The sequence below is a fragment of the Candoia aspera genome, chromosome 18 (genome assembly GCF_035149785.1).
Source record: "Candoia aspera isolate rCanAsp1 chromosome 18, rCanAsp1.hap2, whole genome shotgun sequence".
Taxonomy (NCBI): Eukaryota; Metazoa; Chordata; class Lepidosauria; order Squamata; family Boidae; genus Candoia; species Candoia aspera.
The window spans coordinates 8,667,507-8,682,066 of record NC_086170.1 but is presented as its reverse complement, the minus strand read 5'-3'; positions in this window follow the sequence as shown (position 1 = coordinate 8,682,066).

The following is a 14,560-nucleotide window of genomic DNA, read 5'->3' as shown; positions in this document are numbered from 1 at the left end:
CCAAGAGGTTCGCCAGCTTTCCTCCTCCTGCCACAGGCTCTTTCCTCTCATCTCTCCCCCTGCCCAGGCAAGAGGTGCTGCAGGGCAGCAGCCGTGCGCCCGGTGGCCTTTGCCAATTCCCACATCTTGCCTCTTTGGAAGCAAGACAAAAGGTAATTGCCACACTGCCAAGTGCCTGGAGACGGGTGGAGAAGCTGGCTCAGCCTCCCAGTTTGAACTCCCAGAGGGACCTCGGGTGACTCACGGCACCTGCCGGGCTGCTGCCAGATCGAAACCAGGAGCTCGCCTTGGCCCGCAGGCCCTGGGAGACGTTCTCAGGCTGCAGGGCTCAGACCTCCTCCTGCTTCCAGTGGGAACCACACGAAACCAGGCCAGTCACGGGGGGGGGGGGGGCGGGGGGGAGCCCTCAGTCCGCCGGGGACATGCCTGGGCTGGCTGGGGTTCTGTGCCTGAGAGAGGAAGAGGCAGGAGAAGGGGGAGGCCCAGTTCTTGCGTTCTAGGTCGGGCTGGGGCAAATCGGCCGGGGTTTTTCCTCTCTTTCTGATGTTTCAAAGCTGTTTATTTCAATTTCTTGTTTCAGAAAATCTGTGCAGTTCAGTTACCTCCTTTCTTCCTCTCTCGCACCCCCTTCCTTCCCTCCCTTCTTTTATCCATCCATCCATCCATTCTTTCTCTCCATATCTCCTTCCTTCCTTCCTTCCATCCATCCATCCATTCATTCTTCTTTTTCTCCCTGTCCTTCCTTCCTTCCTTCTCTCCATCTGTCCTTCTTTCCTTCCATTCTTTTATCCATCCATCTATCCATGCATCCACCTTTCCTTTCTTCCATCCGTCCATCCATCCATCCATCCATCCATCCATCCATCCATCCATTCTTCTTTTTCTCCCTGTCCGTCCGTCCTTCCTTCCTTCTCTCCATCTGTCCTTCTTTCCTTCCATTCTTTTATCCATCCATCTATCCATGCATCCACCCTTCTTTCCTTCCATCCATCCATCCATCCATCCATCCATCCATTCTTCTTTTTCTCCCTGTCCGTTTGTCCTTCCGTCCTTCCTTCCTTCCTTCTCTCCATCTGTCCTTCTTTCCTTCCATTCTTTTATCCATCCATCTATCCATGCATCCACCCTTCTTTCCTTCCATCCATCCATCCATCCATCCATCCATCCATTCTTCTTTTTCTCCCTGTCCGTCCGTCTTTCCTTCCTTCCTTCCTTCTTTCTCTCCATCTGTCCTTCTTTCCTTCCATTCTTTTATCCATCCATCTATCCATGCATCCACCCTTCATTCCTTCCTTCCTTCCTTCCATCCATCCATCCATCCATCCTTCTTTTTCTCCCTGTCCTTCCTTCCTTCCTTCCTTCCTTCCTTCCTTCCTTCCTTCCTTCCTTCCTTCCTTCCTTCTCTCCATCTGTCCTTCTTTCCTTCCATTCTTTTATCCATCCATCTATCCATGCATCCACCCTTCTTTCCTTCCATCCATCCGTCCGTCCATCCATCCATCCATCCATCCATCCATCCATCCATTCTTCTTTTTCTCCCTGTCCGTCCTTCCTTCCTTCCTTCTTTCCTTCCTTCCTTCCATCCTTCCATTTGAACTCTAGCCCTTGTAGGTTTTCATTCTACATTTGGGCTAACGCATGTGCAGATTTTTGTCTATTTCTTCCACACAGATGTTGGTTTGCAATGGGGCCAAATGTCCCCAACTCTCGTACATCTTTTTCCCTGATGCCAGCAGCCTTCTGTGGGTTTTTTTAACAAGCCCATTGCATGCTTGGTGCAGACCTTTCCCTCAAACGTTTTTTGAAAATGGGCCAAATGCCTCCCGGCAAGTGTGAAAAATTCCAGTTCCCGACTCACGAGCTGACTCAATTCCAAAGCAAACGAAACCAAGTTCTCCGCCGTTTCTAGTGGCATTTTTGCTAACTACCTCCCATTCCGATGGCTAAGCAGAAGACAAGTATGTGGGTTACCCAATCTAGGGACTTGCAAAAACAAGAAAGTGATAGAAACTGACAAGACCATTGAGTGGGGAGATTTGCCCATTTTGGCACCCCGCTCTGAGCTTTCGTGTGCCCGAGGACTTGGACCAGAGCCCCATTGCTTTGTACCAGAAACGCCAAGCACGCCGTTCGCCCGGGGCCACAAAAGCGAGGTCCCCACCCAGCCACATGGCCTGAAAAAGGGCCCGGCAGCGTGCTGCTTTCCCACGCTCCTCATCCAGAACTCAGCAGTTGGATACCGGTTTCCCCCGGGCGCTGCCAGGCATCGCCCAGTCTCTGGAAGCTCTAAGCGAAACTGCTTATTCACTTGCCACAAGCTGTGTGGGTGGCTGAGCATCTGTCTCCTTGGAACATGCCCGGGCGGCTGGCTTGCGTGCCGCACATCGCACATGTGACTCATTTCCACAAGGTCATCGCTTAGGAAAAAAAATAATTAAAGAGCCAGGAAGATGCCACCACTTTTGCCTGGTGGACACCACCCCGTCCTCTCCTTTCCAGCCCCTTCTAGAGGGATTGGGGTCTGCGTAGAAGGACCCCAATTCTCTTCTTGCCACTCAAACCAGACCCATGGGTCACCTCCTTAAGGGGAGGCGGTGGGTAACATCTGCAGCCTCGTGCTGCGGTGGTGGCTTAGCTGATTAAGGTGGACCGCAGGGTTTTTCAAACCTGGCCGCTTGAAGATGGGTGGACTTCTCTCTGTGTATAAAATTAAATGCAATTTTAATTTGTGAACAAGAGAAAAAAAAGAAGATGGGAGGACTTCGACTCCCAGAATGCCCTGCTGGCTTTTGAAAGTCCAGTCTCCTGAAGGTTCAGTCCCTCAGCCCTAACAGTGGTTGCTCATCAAGGCAAGGAAGGCTAAACTAGATCAAGAAACAGGCTGGTTCCACCCAAGGAAATTTCCGAGTTGGGGAAGGACTGCAGCTCAACCCGAGTCCCAAATTTGAAGCTGGAGGAACCAAGGCAGTATAAAGAAATTTACTCTGACTTCAACTTCAGCTTCAACTTAAAACTTCTTTAAAACTTTTTAAAACCTGAAAACCTGAAAACCTTTTAACTCTTTAAAACTCTAAAACACTTTAAAACTCTAAAACACTTTAAAACTACTTTAAAACTCCTTTAACACTCCTTTAACACTCCTTTAACACTCCTTTAACACTTTAGCAATTTTTTTTGAGAGGCCAGAGGAGATCTACCCACAGGCCTGTGAGTTAAAGACAGCAAGAACCGGAGTAGATTCCAGATCAAAAACCACCATTGTAGATTTTCCCATTTTGCCTGGTGGATACTGCCTGGGACTCTAACCCCAATCCAACAGGCCCTCCCCTTTAAATATTTGGGAGCATTATTCCATGGGGAGGTTCATGAATACGGCAGCCCTAAAATTCTCAAGGGATTTCTCTTCGCTGAAGGAGGAGGCTGGCTGCACCCTTAAAAAGGTTCAGGTTTTTCCTGGAACCCACTGAAGACAGAAGAAGGCATCAGCAAGAGGGCAGGCGAGGTTCTTGAGTCTTCTCTTCTCCCTACCCTAAAGGGGTATCTAAGGGACCTTCCCACTGCAGACTGGCAGGCCTCAACAGCTGGAGAGAGACTGCTATCATATTGTCAGCCCTGCAAGGTAGTCCAGCCAAGAAGCACACCCATAAGTACTAGCTCTACCTTTATTGAAAGGTTACATTAGCAGAATCTTGCAAGCCTGGAAGTACATTTTTCCCCTATCGCCTTTACAGCGCAAGAAACTAGGGAGGGTCCCTTCTGAGATGCTTCCCCCACCCCTTTTCCTTCTGTGGGCTCAGCTGCCTCTTATCTGACTGTTGCCTAGTCTGCAGCTCTGCCTCCTGTCTCCCAGGGTCGTTCCCACAGGCCATTCCACTTTGGGTGGAATTCCCAACTGGGCATCTGCAGACCAACAGGGTTTTCCGAAAAAGCTGAATGGTGGGCCGTGTCGGAATGAGAGCCATAGATTCTCAGCAGGAAGAGAGCAAGTTGCAAGATTTGTGGGAAAATCAGGAAATGTGTCACTTAGACCCGCCTTTGCCGATTACAGAGGTATTTTTTAGGACATAGAGTGTTCCCTTATGTACTTCTTCAAGGCTGACATTCTAAAATGCCCTTACTACCTGGGATCTGAACACATTATGTCTTTCATTGGCATTGTGATAATATTTCTATTTTGCCCCCGGTGAGCCAATAGCCTGGCAGACCAGATTAATTTTAGATCAAGCTGCTTCTTTCTGATATGAAATATCCTCTTTCCTGCCAAATTTTGCGTGGCTGCAATGAAAACAAAGCATCAGATTATGCAAACATTATTAAACTCATGTATATATTTGTGTGTGTGTGTGTGTGTGTGTGTGTGAGATTGCTGACCGTAAAAGTGACTTTGCCTGTATGGGTCACCTTGTGGTGACTCACTTAATGACTGCTGCAAAAAGGTTGTAAAATCGGGTCAGATTTGCTTAATGACCGCTCCACTTAGCGACCAAAATTCCAGGCCCAATTGTGGTCATTAAGCAAGGACTACCTGTACAGGCATATTATTTTCCAGCAGACTGAAAGAATGAACTGAGGATGATTTTTTTTTAAGCACCTTGATCAGCAAGACTGAAGTCTCAGCTACTTCTGGCTCAAGAGGGCTCTCTGAAAGTAGGCCCTAAGTTGGTCGTGAAAGGGTCCTGTGAGGACATCTAGCCCAACCCCCGATCGGTGCCTTGCTGCTCTTCCAATTCCTCTGAATCCTCATTCATGAGCATTTGGCAAATCCTCATTTGCCCTCTAAAACCAGCCGCGGCAAATTCCACAATTCAAGATTGCTTAAGCCAAAAGGGCTTTTCTCCAGTCTGCACCGGCGGTTAGCCTGGATCCTGGGGGTACGAGAGTGGATAGAAACCTTCCTTGTTAAGTTTTAATTTTCTAATCCTTTTCAGCAAGCTGGGTTCCCTCCCTGTTGCCTTTCTTGATTGGGAAATATTTTTGCGTCAGCCTGGGGTGGTGAGCCAGGAATGAAGCAATTGTGACCGTCTTCCTTGCTGCTGAGCCCAGGCACTTGACTCACAACAATTTGCATGAGAAAAGTCTGCAGGGCGTTTTAATCTTTCCTGTCACTTGGAGCATGTCCTTCGGCTGCAGTCATCTCTGGATCTCTCTGGCGTCCCAAAAGAGGAACTGGATTTGCAGCTCCTAATTTGACGTCTAGAACGTCCCGGGCTTTGGGTTCGCAATCAATGTGGTTTTCCGAGATGCGGTGAAGAGGCATTAAAATGGGCTTGGTCAGCCAAGACATCCATCCACAAAACTTCTTCAAGCCGAAGGCTGCCTCGGGCTTGGACAGGTGCATCACCGGGACGGTCAAAGTTTCCAAAAAGTAGATTTGGGCCCCAAATGCGAACTGGCCTTGAGTTAAAACTGAATTCCATCATTCAAATGCTTCCCCCAGTTGTATATGCATTTAATAACCGCCCCTCCTATCAAGTCTGCTTTATTCTGTCCTAATCAGACTTAATCAGAATGCTGTTCCCACTAATGAGGATTCAGAGAAATTGGAAGTGCAGCAAGGCACCGATCGGGGGTTGGGCTAGATGTCCTCGCAGGACCCTTCTAATGCTACAATTCTAAAATTAAATTGTGCAAGTTGGATGGACACTGAAACCAGCAGTTGAGACTTCCACATCCACCCCTCTATTAACGCCACAGGGGCTTTCTTTCAAGTCATACTATCTGCAAACCAGCTCAAAATTGAATTTTGCAGGCGCTTCGGCTTGCAAAACAGCGTCTCGGCTGCTTAGTGACAGCTGCATCAAGAATTGGGCAAATCTATAAAAAAAAACTGTTTTTTTTTCCCTCCTGGAAATTGCTTTGTGTTGGGAACTACAGTAGAAATTATTCCAAGATGCGTCACCAGTTCTTTTTCTTTAAAAATGCATCTGGCCAACCTGGTAGCTGGGAATAATAATAATAATAATAATAATAATAATAATAATAATAATAATAATATATTTTATTGTTAATAATAAAATGTTTAATACATTTAATAAATTAATAAATTAATATTGCACTGCAATAAATAATAATAAAATAATAATGAGAATAGTAATAACATTAATGCAACACATTTAATACATTAATAATGTATTAAATGCATATGTGAATTCCTGAATGGAAAAGCTTGTTGGAAAAAGTGCACACTTCCCTCCCCAAAGGTTGCAGACATATGTTTTTCCAGCCTGAAACTTGCCAGGGACTTTCTCCTTCAGGGAAACCTTCAAGAGGCACTAGCTGATCTCACTTGCCAAGTCCCGGTGTTGTGTTGTTGCTTTGCTGGAGGGCTTTTGTGTTGCACACAGGAAAACACACCTGCAACACCTTAGCCCAGGTTTGCTCCCACGCTTGACTTGAAAGCCACACTGAAGTTGGGACCCTCCCCAGAGAGATGATTGGAGCTGCACCAGCAGGGGAAGAATCGAATGTCCAAAACTCTGCTGAATGTTGGGGACGATGATGACAGTCCATTTTATGGCCTCCTGTCTTGCAAAAGAGACTCTGGGCCAAAGTTAAAACTCAACAACTCATAACATGACCGAAAAATATACCTGTCATGGCATATTCTCCACTTTGTTTTTTGAGCTCTGGATTTAAGGACCTGAGAAATTGGCACAAACTGGTTCTTGGAGGCAGGCGCTGGCTATCAGGTTAATGCATTTGCTTCCCTAAATATTTCAGTCATCCCTCCCTTCCTCCTTCTCCTCCATTCTCCCTCCTTTTCCTTCTCCTCCTTTTCCTTCCTTCTCCTTCCTTCTCCTTCTCCTTCCTCTTCTTCTTCTTCCTCTTCCCTTCCTCCTTTCCTCCTTCCTTCTCTTTCCTGCCCCTTCCCTTCCCTTCCCCTTCCTTCCTTTCTTTTTCTTCCTTCCCTCCCTCCTTCTCCTTCCTCTTCCTTTCCTCCTCCCTCCCACTCCTCCCTCCCACTCCTCCCTCCCTCCCTCTCCTCCCTCCCTTTCCTTCCTCCTTTCCTCCTTCCTTCTCCTTCCTTCCCCTTCCCTTCCCCTTCCTTTCTTTCTTTCTTTCTTCCTTCCCTCCCTCCCTCCTTCTCCTTCCTCTTCCTCTTCTTCTTCCCCTTCCTTTCCTCCTTCCTTCCTTCCCTCCTTCCTTCTCCTTCCTCTTCCTCTTCTTCTTCCCCTTCCTTTCCTCCTTCCTTCCTTCCCTCCCTTCCTCTCCTCCCTTCCCCTTCCCTTCCTCCTTCCCTCCCTCCCTCCTTCCCTCCTTCCTTCCCCTTCCCTTCCCCTTCCTTTTTTCCTTCCTTCCCTCCTTCCTTCTTCTTCTCTTAGCTTATTAGCTCAGCAACTCAGTCTATTCCTGCACACCTAGAAATCCACTGCTGATATTTCAAGTCCTCTCCCACCCATTTACTTTTGGCTGGTTGCCCTTTAAACAGTCCCACAGTGCAGGCACACCGCTCAAGCGTCTCAGAAATGAAGATCTCCTTGACTTAAACAGCCCTCAGGATCCCACGATTCGGTTCCAAGGGACAATTGCAAGCAGCTTTGCTTCAATGCTCCGGAGCTGACTTTCTGCAAACGTGGTAAGAATACCAGAATAACAGATGGGTAGCTTCCTGATGCCTGTGTGCAAACTTGTGTTAGTGACTGGAGGGAGGTGAGCCAGAGCAGTGACTCATGCAGGAGAGCAACAGGCCACCTCTCTCAAGGCATTTCAAATTCCACCACTCCGTCCCTGCAGGGCTGATTTCCAGTCCCCAATCACTTTCATTCCCCTTCTTTGAACCTGTCCCATATTCTTAAGAAGAATTTCCACTGCTGGAAGTGGGCCTGATCAAAGCAGAGGCTATATAGTCTGAAATTCCTGAGCAGACTTTGCCACATGCAGGGGTTGGGCTGGATGACCTCTAGATGTCCTTCCAACTCTGGGATTCTATGGAAAGAATCTATGAAAAGGAAACTGTAGTTTGACAGCAGAACTGATAAGTGAGAGAACAGTTAAAAGCAGAGGCAATCAGGAAGAATTTCATTCAGTTTCATATCCTGAGCAGCGGGTTAGTCTAGATGGCCTCTGGGGATCCTCTCCACTCTAGGATCCCACAGATCTATGGCTCCAATGGGTAGGAAAACAGAGCAGGTGAGAGATGGTGGGACATTGGGGAAGAAGCTAAAAAATATAAATAATTGTGAGAGTCATTGGGCAACCCTACAAAAAAATCCAGTCCGCCTGATTTTTTGAGTATGATGCGAAAAATCAGACTTTTTCCAGAAACATCTCCATTAACGTCTCCCATGCCGGAAAAGCAGCAGCCAAGGGATGCTATTCAACCGAAAGGGACACGCCCAAATACTAACCTGTCTGCGTTTGAAACTTTCCAAATGAGCCATCAAAAGGCAATTACAGAGCTAGAAAGAGGCATATGCAGAACAAGGGTGGTGCCTTAGTGCCTGTGGAACTGCCCGACACATGACTGATCTGGCCCAGATCTTGTCTTTTTCCTAGTCAATTCCATCTTTTGCTTGTTGCGGTCGACAGGAGAAAACCAGATTCTGGGCAGATGTTATCTATTGTAGATGTCTGGATTGCACATGGTAGTCCTCACTTAACAACCACAACTGGGATTGGAATTTGGGTTGCTAAGTGAAGTGGTCATTAAGAGAATCTGACCTGGTTTTATGACTGTTTTTGTGATGGCCGTTAAGCGAATCACCATGGTCCTTAAGTGGAGCATGTGGTCATTAAGTGAATTGCATGGTTCCCCATTGATTTTGCTTGCTGGAAGCTGGCTGGGAAGGTTGAGAATGGTGATCACGTGACCGCAGGACGCTGCAACTCTCGTAAATGCGCCCAAATTGTGATCGTGTGACCACAGGGATGCTGCAACAGGTGTAAGTGTGAGGACCAGTTGCCAGTCATTTTTTCCAGCAACGTCGTAAGTCTGAACCATCACCAAACAAATGGTCATTAAGTGAGGACTACTTGTAACTACTTGTCTTTAAAGAACGCAATGAAAAGTTTGAAAAAAAGAGATGCTTCTCCCTGTAGATTGAAAATCCATCCTTCCAAGCAAACAAAGGCACCGGAGCGTCATTTACATGGACCAACTGTTTGTGTGTCACTAAGTGGTGATGAATCCAAGTCTTGGTCAATTGGCCATTTCAAATCACCCGAGCTAAGCGGAGCCTCCCAGTTCAGGGGCAGTTTACCTGAATACCAATTCTTGCCATGCAAACTATTAAAAGGGGAGTTGCTTTCAAATCTTGCAGGGAATTCTCTTGGAGCAGGGAAGCAGGATATTAAAGCAGAGAGATTCCTTAACTTCTAATTTTCCTCTCTTCCTCAAATCGCTCCTTCAACCCACTAAAATGACATCATCCCACCTACAAAGAAAAATCTTCAGTTCAACTCCGATCAGCAGCTTAACAAAACCAAAAAGAGCCCCAGTTCCTTACGGCTTTACTTCCTCCCAAACGCTTCGAAAAATCTATTTAAAAATGAAATCTTGCTGAATTCCAGGTCGTTCCTCCTTTCCTCTCAAATTTTTAAGAGGGAGCCAGATATTTTAATTTTTTTTTGGCAGAATAATTCTGGGTTGATCATGAAACCTTGGACGCACTGGGAGTAAATCAAACGTGGCACGAGAAAGTGCAAAACCTGTCATTCCTGCCCCCGTTAAAACTCCTGTTTGGATGTCCAAACACTTCCGACGGGAACCAATATTTTCAAGCACTGTGTTATCAACCACACTTTCAGACAGGCTGAAGAATTGGTTTTAAAGCAGGGAGTAACGGAGACAGGTTTTAAAACCAGTTCAGACATTTTTATTGGGTATCAAACACAGGAATATATAAAGAATTAAAGTGCTGTTCAGTCTTTGGCACAAGCTGTGCCAATTTTATGCAAGTGACCCACAATAATGCAGCACCCACCCATGGAGTTTTACTGGCCTGTAGCCCGCTTGCTTTCTAACCACAAAGGGGTTTTCTTGGGGGGGGCGGGTGTGAAAGAGATTTCTGGCCCCAAAGCAGAGAAGGCAGAAAGTTCCTGCATGTAAAATTATTTCTCCCCCACATTTCCAATTTTTTTTAATCTGTTCAATCATGTCAGATTCTTGGAGATTGCCGGGCAAGTCCCTGCAGTTTTCTTGGCAAGGTTTTTCGGAAGTGGTTTGCCCTTGCCTCCTTCCTTGGGCTGAGAGGGAGTGACTGGCCCAAGGTCACCCAGCCGGCTTTGTGTGCAAGGCAGGACTAGAACTCATGGTCTCCCGGTTTCTAGCCTGGTGCCTGAACCTCAACTCCAAGCTGGCTCCCTTGATTTCCAAAAGCTGATTCTAAATCAGTGTTCCTCAACCTTAGCAACTTTAAGATGTCTGGACTTCAACTCCCAGAATTCCCCAGCCAGCTAAAGTTGCTAAGGTTGAGGAACGCTGTTGTAAATTAAACAAGACACCAAATTTCCATTCTGAAATGGAACTGAGAACTTACCCATATGCTTTTGCTTAAAAAAAAAAAGTGGAGTGCAATTGGTGCATCTCTGCATGATTGCTCATTCTGGCTTCCCATTCAGCATCAGTTCCTATATTCAGCCTCTGTTTTTGACTGTCAAGTTGAGTGCAATTAAAACAGTCAAAAATGCAGCCTGAATATAGGAATCGATGCTGAATGGGAAGCTGGAACAGGCAGTGAGACAAAGCTGGCACATTTGGGGGCAGAGGGAGTATAAACCAGTCCCAAGCTGGGCATTTCAGAGATTCTCTTCTTCTACCAGGGTCTCCACAGGGTCGGAGGTCGTGCGGCAGGGGAGCAAGGCCAAAAGTCTTCTTGGGCTCTTCTGCCTGGGCACAGGGGCATTCCTGCATGCGGTATTTGGCTCAAGTCTTTGGCAGAGTTCGTGCAGTCGCGATGCCAGAGGCACTCCTTGGAAGCCTGCTGGAGGTGGGCCAAGAGGTGGCCACAAGCATCGTGGCTCAAAAGGTGGTATTTTGGGAGAAGCGTCACAAGCTGTGAGAGACAAGCCTCGTAGCCTTCACAGTAGCCATCCGCAGAGCCTGCAGAAGGAAAAAATTGAGTCACTCACCAACTGCCAAATAATGATGGTGACAAAATGCAAGTTTGGGCTGAGTGGCCAAGCATAAAATCCCCTTTTGGACTCCTGTGCGGGAGAGGGAGAGATCACAGTCTGAAAAAGGCGGGTGCGACGTCACCATCAAAGTTTTGACATCGACGTTGTATCCTCCTCGCAGATTTTGATCCCCCATACCACCCTTCTCCATATGCCACTGCCTCTTTGTGGAGCAGGATGGAAAATACAACACCGTCGTCAATGATTCTAACATGATTGCTAATAGGCAGTGTAACAACTATGATTCCAATTATTAATTCACCCAACCACTTGGCGCTCCAAAACGTGCTTTGCCATGAAATACAAGGTCATCCTCACTTAATGATAGCAATAGGCACTGGAAAACCAGTTAAGTGGTTAAGCAAGTCACCATGTGACCGGACCCGATTTTACAACCATTTTTATGATGGTCATTAAGCAAATCCCGCTTCCCTAATGGATGTTTTTTGCTAGAAACCAGCAAAATAAGGTCACAAATCACAATCACATGACTGCAAGATGCTGCAACTGGTTGTAAATGCAAGCCAGCTGCCAAGTGCCCAAACTGCGATCAGTGACCACAAGGGTGGTGTGATGGTTTGCGACAGTCATAAGTGCGAGTACAGGTCATAAAGCACTTTTCCCGAGGCTGTCGTAACTTCGGAGCATTGTTAAATGGTTGTTAAGTGAGGACTACCTGTAAAAAGACATTTTAAGCATTATGGTGGCGCAAAATGATTTGCTTTATGAAATCTTAAAAGCCTCAAACCAGGGACCGGTAAGAAACTTTGATCAGGAAGGCAGGAAAAAGCCACGTAGACTGAATTATTGAAAAAGCCATAATGCAGGTGAATAACATCCAAACCTACTATTTTTTTCCTCTCCTGTTTCTATCAGAGTTCTTCCTTGCATTAAAAAATAATAATCTAATTCAGATGCACATCTTGCAGATTCCAAAATCTAGGAGTGCTTTAAACCTGTCGTACTTCTGCTGGTTAATTAGCACAAAAGCAGACGTGGGCTTGAGGTCAGCTTGAAAGACAGCCCCAGGTTTCTCTCAGGCTAGAAAGTTTTTAGATGGTGAATATTTTGCTTTTTAAGCAGAGGATGAAGATATAAACATGGACAGTGAGCTCTGAGAAACATTTGGGAAGGTAGATTCCAGCTTTCTCTATTGGCATACTTCTGACATGTTGCACTCAAACCGGCAGTCACCATGGCCACCAAGTGACAATAAGGTATTATGGGTTTAGTAGTCTGACCCAGCTTTCTTGCCCTGCATTTTTATTTTCTGGGACTTGGTTTAACCTCCCCAATAGCCATTAATCTGATTTGGGTTCAGAAGCCAAACAGATCTGGATTGTCCTTGGATGGGAGACCACCAGGAGATCCACTTTGGTGGGGTTGCCAAGAAAATTGCACAGATGTGTCCATGGCGAATAAAACATTGCTAATAAATGGTTCCTGGGATCCTTTAGTGGAAAGTCTAACATTTATATCACTTTGCTCCAAATGTTTACAATAAATCCATTTCACTAGGATGAAGATGGTGCAACACTGAATTGTCACGTTCAAAATCAAGTTTGAAGCATAGCTATTTTGTCCCATTGAAGATTTCTCTCTCTCCTTTCCTCCCTATCAATAGCCATCTTTTACTCCATCACTTGGAGGGTGCCAGCCTGGAGATTGTTTTCCACTATTTGGGAGTGTCTCTTCCAGATCCAAATTCCTTCCCATCCCCAATTGCAACATTCCTCTGCTTTGTTGGTTTTGCACAACACGCTTAACCCCAAACTCAGGTTAAAAGGAGACAGTAGCTGAGTTTGCATAATATGCCATGCTCAAATAAGTAAGCCACGTCACGGCTGAGGCTGCAGCGCATGCTTAACACAGTGGCTGGATTTCCTACATTATACTCCATCTGTTATGCCAACCCAACCACTGAGTTTTTAACTGGCATTCTCTGAGGGCAAAGCAGGTGCCACCAGCCTTGAGTATCTCCCTGAAAATCCCTTTTTGGGGGAAGATTTCCACTTCCTTGCTTTTTGCATCCACCTCAAGCAAGCCTTTCCAACAAGCTAGTTTTTTTGCCCACGACTTTAGCACATTCACAACATTACTCCAATGCAACAAGCTGGCGTTCGGCTTCAAAGCGGTGCCAAAGTGACCCAGTTGAAATCACACCGGGGCAGGGTTCTTCAAACGCCTCTCCTGCCCAGTCCCCTGCTGGGTCGAATTCTTCCATGCCAACCAAATACGAGGCCAGAGGCGCTCACATGTGCGACCCGTGTTTCCCTCACCTGGAAGCGTGCCACAAGGCACTGGCAATTCTTTGAGGAACTGGACGGTCATCTCCAAGATATCAGCCTTCTCCAGCTTTGAATAGCTGGAACTCTGGAAAAGAAGGGAGAACAAATTGTGTTGAGATGCAGAAAAGAACTAAAAATAAGTCGCAAAGTACCCCACGTGGCGTATGTAGCCTCTGGGGCCTCAAGAGCAGAGATGTGCATGTCCTCACACTGCATGGAATCCAAGGGAGGGCCACAGGGAGGGCCAAAGCAAATATGTAGAGCCTCCATGCTCAGAGGCACTGTACCTCCAAATTTGGAATTATTACTTGTAAGCATTACTGTCGTATTGTCATATTTTGAATATGCATGGGGAGGTGTGTCGGCACATGGGTGTGCAAACACTACCAAATTCTGGGATCAAGGATGATTTTTCCCCCTCCCTCCCTCCCTCCCTCCCTCCCAGTGTGGATCCCTAAATCCGAAAGGCAACAGCTGTAGAACCACATTTGCACCCAAGCATTCTGGATTCCTGGGCTGGGCAAGGGTTGATCTAGATGATCTCCCATGTCCACCTTCATACACATCAAGCTGATGGCTGAGCTCTTTCCCGCTAGTTTTGCATATTCAGTGAATCCAGCTACCAAGGGCTTTGGGATCTCTCTCTCATTTGGGGCCTTATATTCTTTATCCTTGGCTCCAGCCTCTGCCTTCCCCTGCTGCTAGAAACGCGAAGTCAGTGCCAGGGTAAGGAGGCTTTCAAGGGTTCTTTCCTCCCCGATCGCTGCGGGCCGGGAAGGGGCCGGCAATCCCGCGGGCCTCGTTTCCCGCTAGCAAGTGGGTGCTCGAAGGTCTGCAGCGGGGAGGGGGGGCGCTACTCACATCTTTGCCCACCAGGGGCAGGATGAGCGTTTTGAGCTGGCCGAGGCTGCAGTTGATGCGCGCCCGGCGGCGCTTCTCCATCAGCGGCTTGAGGCTCTGCAGGGAAGAGAGGAGAAGGGAGGTGGCGGTCAGTCCGACGGCCAGGCCGGGCAAGGGGGCAAGGCTCGGCCCTCGCCCGCTCGTACCTTCCGCAGCTCGGAGGCCTCGCCGCTTTTCCTGCCCGGACTCATCCCGGCCGATCCCCAACCCCGACGGCGCGGCGGCAGAAGCGACACCGCAACTGGCCTCGCCCGCCC